Source organism: Salvelinus namaycush, unplaced genomic scaffold, assembly GCF_016432855.1.
Source record: "Salvelinus namaycush isolate Seneca unplaced genomic scaffold, SaNama_1.0 Scaffold67, whole genome shotgun sequence".
In the NCBI taxonomy this organism is placed as follows: domain Eukaryota; kingdom Metazoa; phylum Chordata; class Actinopteri; order Salmoniformes; family Salmonidae; genus Salvelinus; species Salvelinus namaycush.
The window spans coordinates 227,279-236,878 of NW_024061386.1; positions in this window are offsets into that span (position 1 = coordinate 227,279).

Genomic DNA, 9,600 nt, shown 5'->3' on the forward strand with positions numbered 1-9,600 from the left:
CACTCGAACACACACAATCTACACACACATTATTCTTTAGGAATATTGTTGTATTTAATATTTGTGTGAATGTTTGTGGCTATTAGTGTGTCCGTGCTTGGTTACTTGTCTTGTTTTATGGTAATTTTTGTTGGATTGTACCTCAACTTTAAAGGAGCTAATAGTTTAAGTATTTCTGTGCCGCGTAGGTTTATTTTGTTTGCCTTGTTTGACTGATTTCAGCTCATTGACGCGTTGCAGAATGACAACTCCCAACCCTTTCAGAACAGCATGGACACGGATGGATCAGATTCCAACTTGAAAGAAGATGCGGAGACCGTGTCTGTGTCTTCCAGCCCCAAACCCACGGTAAGAGAACTTGAAAGAAGATGCGGAGACCGTGTCTGTGTCTTCCAGCCCCAAACCCACGGTAAGAGAACTTGAAAGAAGATGCGGAGACCGTGTCTGTGTCTTCCAGCCCCAAACCCACGGTAAGAGAACTTGAAAGAAGATGCGGAGACCGTGTCTGTGTCTTCCAGTCCCAAACCCACGGTAAGAGAACTTGAAAGAAGATGCGGAGACCGTGTCTGTGTCTTCCAGTCCCAAACCCACGGTAAGAGAACTTGAAAGAAGATGCGGAGACCGTGTCTGTGTCTTCCAGTCCCAAACCCACGATAAGAGAACTTGAATGATGGCCACAGTCGATCGTTGATCCCCCTTTAAATGGTCTATCAGCCTAACTCCCCAGTTATTATAGCCCCTAGCGTATTCACCTAGATCAGGGCTATTCAACTATATTCTTACAGTTGGCAGATTTGAAAAAGGTTATTTACTGGGGACCAGACATTGTTTACATGCGATTGCTTTTCCTAAGACCGGTATGAACCACTTCTTTGGCCGACTTATAACACAGTTGACCTGCATTACATTCTTCATACATCGCTTTGTTTTTGATTTTTATTTACACATAGGAAACCTTTTATGCATGGCATATGTCAGCTGACCAGCATCACATTCCATTCTGTATTTATTTAATTTCATTCTTTCCTGTCTTACACAATTTATTTTGAATATAAAAAACACACAAGTGTTTCCCTTCGAATGGAAGAAATTGCACTTTGGGAGAGAGCAGAAAAGTGCAACCCGCCGGTCTGAAGATTCACATTTGACAGGAAGAAACAGTGTTTGTTTTCATGTGAGAGAAGCTGGATTTACACGTGTCTGTTTAGGAATTATTCTGCAATAATATGCTCAGTCCAAAACGTTGCACAGCCCACAGACTGAAGTGCCTGCCTCAGATAAGATGTTTGCACGTCTCCGAACTCTAGGTAGAGGGAACCCTTGTCATGTGACATTGGCACCTTAGCATTCGCAGAGAAGTCTCCCCGTCGCATCGGTATAGAAAGGATCCCTAACAAACTGCATCACCTTTGTGGGGAGACTAAACTCATCAAATCATGTTGCAAAGCTATCTTTCAGCTTAACTGAAAACCCTGACATTACTGGTGTCATCTGGACTCGGGATGGCTTTATTAGGCTGGACAAATGACATTTTTAACAACGCTTTTTTTTCCTGGTAAAAATGAGTTCATTGCATCCGTCGTGGAGCCCAGTTTCATAATATTACCATATGTCCCAGTTGCTTGCTTTAGTTTTGAAGTAATCGTGAAAAAACAGGCCTTATTTTAGGGCATTTTTCACCCTGCCATCTCCTATTAGTTCTACTGAGCACCGTGGCACCAACTCGCGTTCCGAACGTTCTATTCCCAGCCCATTGTTCTGCATCACAATGCCATCTCCTATTAGTTCTACTGAGCACCGTGGCACCAACTGGCTTTCCGAACGTTCTATTCCCAGCTCATTGTTCTGCATCACAATGCCTGCATTGCTATTGTTGGCAATGAGACCTGCCCACGTTGGTAGTTAAAATGTCAACAAGAAATGACTCATGGAACTCTGAGGTCGTCCCATTGTTTCCTATGGGGAAATATAGGTATGTCTGTCTATTTTGCTAAATATCTCGTAATGTGTATATTTAGATTTTTTCTCTCTCAAATTGGACACCATTGGACACCTCTTTCTAATTATGTAAGGCTGGGCAGCGTACTCCGTTGTCATCAAACGCAAGCCCCGAAAATACCTTTTGCCCTTGGAACGCTGAGCTCCCCCCATTGTTTTCCTATGGAGAGGCATGCTGGTGTCGTGTCTTTACTGTCATTAAATTGAAGACTTATAGTTTTTATCAAAGATTCTCTGTAATTAGTTATTACGCGATCAACTAAATAATAAAATAACTAATTTTATTATTATAATTTTTTTATAAATACTTTTCTCCCCAATTTTCATGGTATCCAATTGCTAGTAATTACTATCTTGTCTCATCCCTACAACTCCCGTACGGGCTCGGGAGAGACGAAGGTCGAAAGCCATGCGTCCTCCGAAGCACAACCCAACCAAGCCGCACTGCTTCTTAACACAGCGCGCCTCCAACCCGGAAGCCAGCCGCACCAATGTGTCGGAGGAAACACCGTGCACCTGACTACCTTGGCTAGCGCGCACTGCGCCCGGCCCGCCACAGGAGTCGCTGGAGCGCGATGAGACAAGGATATCCCTACCGGCCAAACCCTCCCTAACCCGGACGACGCTAGGCCAATTGTGCGTCGCCCCACGGACCTCCTGGTCGCGACAGAGCAAACAATACAACTAACAATACAACTAAAGAATAATGTGGGTGTAGATTGTGTGTGTTAGTGTCACAGACTGTGTCTGTGTGCCATTTCACAGTCCCTAATGTGCCATGAGATGTTGTTTTATACATTTTTTGAAAGATCATTTTGCTTAAATTATATATAAAAAAAAAAATCCCAGCAGAAATAAATCTGATATTTAGTAACAAAATGAGCCCTTGCTCAATATTATCCAATGGGAGAATCTCTTTTCTTATAGCCCTGCCCATTAAGTGCTGTCAATCAATATCAGTAACATACCAGTTACTGCCAATCGAAGCTGCTAACGGGGGTACAAGGGTCTGTCTGCTCGCCTATTGGCTCTTCGCCGCAGATAGACCACACTGCCTGAACATGCTTTGGCTAAACTCAGCTGTGACTTAAAAAACAATGGACTCCGCTTTGACTATCATAAACTTTATCCGATCAACATTTATCCTTCAACATGGCTCGTTTCGTAGTCTGCTGAGCATCATGATCTACTTCTACATAATGATGTTAGGTAGCTAAGTAAGGGTAGGCCTAATGCTCTCAAGAGAGTATGAGAGTTTAGGGAGGAGATAATTGCATTTCTCTGCAATTGCCGCCACAACAAACCCAACACATACTGGTGTAAATGCTTGATGAGGAGTTTAGCTGAGGTTTGTTTATTGAGTGGCATCAATCACTTGGACTTAATTTGGGACTACAGAGGGATAAAACAGTTATTGACATGATTGACTGCTTTTCTTTTTTCCTCTGATATGAGCCCCCCCAAAACCTTTTCCCTACAGTGGGTAACTATAGAAGGCTAGGCTGGACAATGGAAAAGGTCAAGGAAGAAAAATGGCAAGCAAACTTTGGCTAAGCTGGGGAGGCAGGTAGCCTAGTGGTTAGAGCGTTGGACTAGTAACCGAAAGGTTGCTAGATCAAATCCCCGAGCTGACAAGGTAAAAATCTGTCATTCTGCCCCTGAACAAGGCAATTAACCCACTGTTCCAAGGCCGTCATTGAAAATAAGAATTTGTTCTTAACTGACTTGACAAGTTAAATAAAAGTTTAAAAAGTTGTTTTAAATACAAATAAGCTGGAGCACTAGCGCCAGCCCATAGCAAATGAATGGAATCAAACACTCGCAAAGCCCGTTTTGACTGGAGTGAAGCTTGGAGATCAATTTCACCTAAATGGCACCAAAAAAATGGATCCCTTTTTATTTTACCACTACAATCTGTTCTTAGGACGAAACTGAAAAATAACAACCCGTGTAGAAAGTAAACAGCTGCACCTCGATGGTGCCAGGTGTGCTTATGTCTGCATAACGAGGAAGGAAGAAAAACATTGCTATTTCTGGCTAGCGGTCAATGATATACACATTGTAACTTTGCAACAAGATTTGATGATTTTAGTCTCCCCACAAAGGTGATGCAGTTTGCTAGGGACCCTTTCTATACTGATGCGGGGCGAGACGTGTCTGCAAAAGCTGACTTATTTTATTTAGAAAATATTTTCTTAACTCTATTTCTTGAACTGCATTGTTGGTTAAGGGCTTGTAAGTAAGCACCTGTTGTATTCGGCGCATGTGACAAATAAAACTTGATGTTGATTCGCACGGGACTAGTACTTTCAGGAGACCAAAAAACATGAGGTTATTCTGGTTGGAATTAAAAATGACTGACATGGCAGATTTAGACAGGACAAAAATTACATATATGTTGTTTTGTGCTCGGGCACATAATTACATTACCCGACCTCCCCCCGTAAATCAACTTGTCGTCCTTAGCAGACACAAAAATACAAACATTAGGAGTTATTGTATTGTGCTAGTCAATTATTACATAGAACAATCATTTTTTGGAGACCCTGTCCTGCTATCAGCCTGTGATGTGTGTGTTGTAAAGTGCCTTGCTGATGGGCACAACGGCAGTAGGTAGTATACGGTGATATTGAAGCCCGGTGGGTTACCGGCTTCAATATCCCTGTGTACTACCTACTGCTGTTTTGCCTTTGAGCAAGGGACTTCACCCCTAAGTGCTCTGCTCTGCCACAGCCCCTGTTCTGCTCCCAGCCTGTGACCAACAGGCAGAACAGTCAGACATCTATGCACTAAGAGACTGTTTTTGTAGAAACTGACAAACCCCTGGATGCTGAAACATAATCAACATTTTTAAAACACTGAAAAATCCCCTCAAATCAAAAAACGTGATCTAATGCATTGTATACATCTGGGGACCTACTGTATAAGAAAGCCCACAGGAAATGCCTGGTGTAGCGTTTAGTTTTGAACATCCTATTCTGGTCAGATGCAGGACTGAACTTTTCAGGAGAAGAGCAAATCCCTCATGAGTTGGGCTACTAAATGAGCCCACAAGAGCCTAACTACTGAGTTCTTATTGATAATGTTTTTATTTCATATATTTGAATGTATTGTATAATTAGTTAACTCTTGATGTATGTAACAAGTGCACTGCATTCCAGTGCAATTGATGTTAGACTATAAATGTGTATTTGTGAAAGTGAAATAGTAAATGTGATAATAGAAGAAAAATAAACTCATATTGATCTATGACTTTAGTAAAGTTCTTACCATAGGTTTTGGGCTGGACGACAATTCAGTTTTGATGACCTGAATTAAGTGAACCAAGACAACAATTAGACATCAATTACATCTTGGTAGTTAAGAGACGCTGTCTGCATTACATCATATTGCATGACAGGGTAGTGAATTGCTCATCCTCCCGGCTCTTCCAAGATGGGTGGTAATTTCATCTAGCATCTTAAAGAAAAAAAGTTCCTCACCTGTGTTCTCCATGGCCAGTCTGAATCACCGTAACTATAAGTCAACTCTTCGCCAGCTGCAATATCTCAAGTCGCGAAGAGGCACAAGTGTGGCTCATCGTTTGCTTGTATGGCCTTCATTTTGAGATTGAGTCTTTTGTGATCATCATTAACGAGTCTCCCAAGGGAGGAGTCTTCTTCAGATGCATCAATGCTGCATAGAAACATAACATGTCACAGTTTAATGAAGATATTGCAGCACAGGGTTTCTATTTCAGAAAAGGGGCAGAAAAGTCCCTAACGCGTTGTTTAAAAAAAGGAGTGCAGATGCTCTGATAGCGAACCAGTTGGTTTGAAGACTAATATTGTTCCTTACTGTTTAGGTCAGGGACAAGGTCAAATTAGTATCTGGGCCTGAGATAGGCCTACAGTGCATATTGTGCCACCAACCATTTAAATGTCTGTCTCCATTTTAATGTTGTTGCTTTTTTTTAGATCTCAAAAGGCATTAATATGTTTATTTTGTTCTCATCAATCCTACTTACCACCATGTTCTTCCTTTCCATTGGAAATCGAAAAGAAACACCTTTGCAGAATCATTGTACTGATCAGCTCGGACCTCGCCCTCCTGTTGTGTAAGCAGTTCACCTCGGTACTCCACAACAAAGTCTCCTTTGGATATGAATTCAGTGGCAAAAACTCCCCGTCCTTAGCAGACACAAAATACAAACATTAGGAGATATTGCATTGTGCTTGTCAATTATTACAGAGAATAATCACTGTCTGGAGGTCCACTCCGGTCACATGATCACCCCATTCAACTTGCCAAGCTTCTCCAAAAACAACTGTTCTCATAAAATGACCTCACACTGTCTAAAAGTGATCTCACACATATCACTGCCAATCAAAATGAGGTTCAGGTGTGCAGCAGGGGGTTTAGGGAGGGGGATGCGCTGCTCTGTCTTTCAAGAGGCTAGATTCAGTTGTCACTCTTACTTTGTCTTCTAAACCAATGATTCGTTTTCAAGGTGGGCCTTTTCAGGTGGAAGGAGATTTCAGATGGAGCATCGTGTGACTGTAGTGGACCTTTAAGAATCCTATGACCATAATACAAAGACATGGCAAGCTATTCCTTTAAACCTTTTTTCCTGGGTGACTGTGCCCATATATCCCAATTCACTGTTTCCCACTAACCTCTAAAATGTACATCTGATTCATCTAATTCATAGCTGTCATATTTAGGACTGTCAGAAATATATTCAATCTTCACCTTACCTTTAAAGATATTGATAAAACGCTGGTAAAGTACTGGTTTATCAATGTTTGATCTGATGTGATGCTGTGCATCCTCGATGGGCCGGAGTCGCCTGGAAGACCTCTCCGTCAGGCCAACTCAAATCTATCCTTAATCTGTGGAATAAAGCAGACATTATAAACTGGGTAGTTTGGGTCCTGGATGTTGATTGGCTGAAACTGTGTTATATTTAAGAAATAAGGCACCTCGGGGGTTTGTGGTATATGGCCAATATACCAAGGTTAAGGGCTGTAACCAGGCAGGCACTCCGCGTTGCCTCTTACGTAAGAACAGTCCTCAACCTTTCCTTGTGCTTTACTGCTTAACTATACCAAGGCTGTCAGACAATCAACATTCATGGCTTAACCTACAATTTATAAGAGACATAATGTATGTTTGTTAGATGACTACAAAACAAGCACGTTAGAAGCAGTAAAACATTCCATATGTGACTTTCCCTCTTCCACTCTGCTATGAGATGCAAGGTGGGGTGCACAACCCCTGGTTTCCAGCCAGCCAACTTTAGCTCGCTAAACTAACACCATCTAATGTTATCAAACTGCTACCTACTCAAGTTCATCTATGGGGATCACGTGTCCCATTTAGCTGTCTATGCATGTTACTTATAACCACACTGATAGAATTGACTGAAATAGCCATAAAATATCAGTCTCTTTATCCACAGTTATGTTAACTAATCAAGCTACCCGCCCAAATGTCAACAAAATTGGCTCACTAGTGCATTAGCTAGATAGTGAGCGAACATTAGCACTAGCAACAAACAAGCTAACTAGGCTAACATAGTTCATAAACCAATACAACGATTTATGGTGGTGGAATTGTACTACAGCATGAAAATAACTTTCCATATCATTTCAATTCTTGAAAATATGATATTGCTCACCTTTCTTTTAGGAACAGCGGGGACCTGCAGATGGGCCGCCCCGTGTTACCGGACGAGCTTCTCCAGATGAAAGTGATTTTCCCTCTCTGGCTCTGCGCGGTAAAGTGGAGTGGGGGAGGGGAATCACAACGTGGGGACAGAGATAGTCATATAGGGGACGTGTCACCACAGTGGTGTGTGTGCATCTGTCAAGGCGCTGGAATCCTATACAATCAACATGACTGATGTTGATATTTCAGTTGTGTAGCAAATATTCCTAAAATAGACCTAAGAAATAGGCTAATACATTGCAAAATGAATGCATTTCCCTAGGCCTATAGGTCATAGGAAACTTCAGGACACCAAAATGTACATTTTAAGGATTCAGAAATTGTATTGATTGATCCAGAAACACATAGGAATAAGGTCAATAGGCCTTGGCTATTTTCTGACATAGGAAGGGCTGGCTTACCTGGGCTATTGCCCCTGGGCCCCGGAGAAATAAAAAAATATACAGTATGTAGTATATATTTATTTTTTACTGCAACCGCCAACCACAGGGGCATTCAGGAGCCCACTCTCAATGAGTGTAGAGGCCTGCTGCTGCGGACACTTTGTTATTTGTCAGATGGGGAGGAGAGGAGGTAGGGGGGACACTTGTTTAATTAATTGATTAATAAAAATATATAAACTGCATAATAAATAAATGTGACTAGTAAAATGTGTGATTCAGGAGCTGGGACCAAGCCCGTAGGGGGCCCAAGGGGCAAAACAAATACAAAATAAATACTTTTTACAATTATTATTATTTTTTTAATCCAACCACAGGAGCCCGCTCTCAATGTTTAAAATACAACAGAGCATAATGTAGCCAAAGAGGATCAATAGTTTCTACAAAAATAACTATCAAAAAAGACATACAGTACATGTACTGTATCTGCCAAAATAAAAGAAACACCAACATAAAGTGTATTAAACGCATAGTTAAAATGAAATTGTATTTGTCAACTGCATCAAACACAACAGGTGTAGGCATTACCTTGAAATGCTTACTTCCAAACCCTTACTTACGTAAGCCTAGGAGTTGACGTCCCGATGGATAGGGATCAACCCGTAACGCTCGTAGTCGACATTGTCACACTGAACCCTTTCACGATGACTAAGCTCACGTTTTCTGAAGATGTCTAATACGTAGGAGCTCCCTCTGTCTTCCAGAGCGGCTTCGGCAAGCTCCTTCTCTCAAGGGAAAAGATGCTCTCTGGACCCGCTCGTAGTAGCTCTCGTCATCTCCCTGCACGGTCCTATCGGATAGCCCAAGGTGTCTGTACTATCAAGCGTTTGATGTCTGGTTCACGATACCAACGTGCTTTCCCGTATACTTACAAAGTGCGCAGCTTATGAGCCGAGCCTCCAGCATGGTCTGGATGCTGTTCAGAGCCTTATGTTGTCTGTGTAGCAACAGGCTGAGACAGGCTAACAACCCTGAGCAACCTAAACCGAGGTGGTGGTTATTACCACTACTACCAGGACGACAGCGACGATGAGGACAGCGACGACGACAGTGATACCATATACCCCACTACCCTATCACATGGAAAGACCAGCAGATTCACTGACATAGGGAGGCGAGTAGCACCTTCCTTTGTAAGTTCTAAATAGACAGTACACAGATAGATCCCTGTGCTGAATGAACTAGCTTCTGATTCCTCTGGCGGTGATAACGGACCCTGGCCGCGTAGAACTAAGGCAGGGAATGCAACACAGAACCAGTGTCTACTGAGTAATCCACATAGATGTGCACCCGATCATAGGCAGTTCATTCTCAATTACTGTCACATCAATTGTCTTTCAAAATGTGGTGTCGCTGTCATCTTTCAAATAAACACAACCAAGATATATGTATATGCAAGACATATTTTATTTCAAGGCAATAGATATATAAGGTGGGCTGATACAAAAGGGTA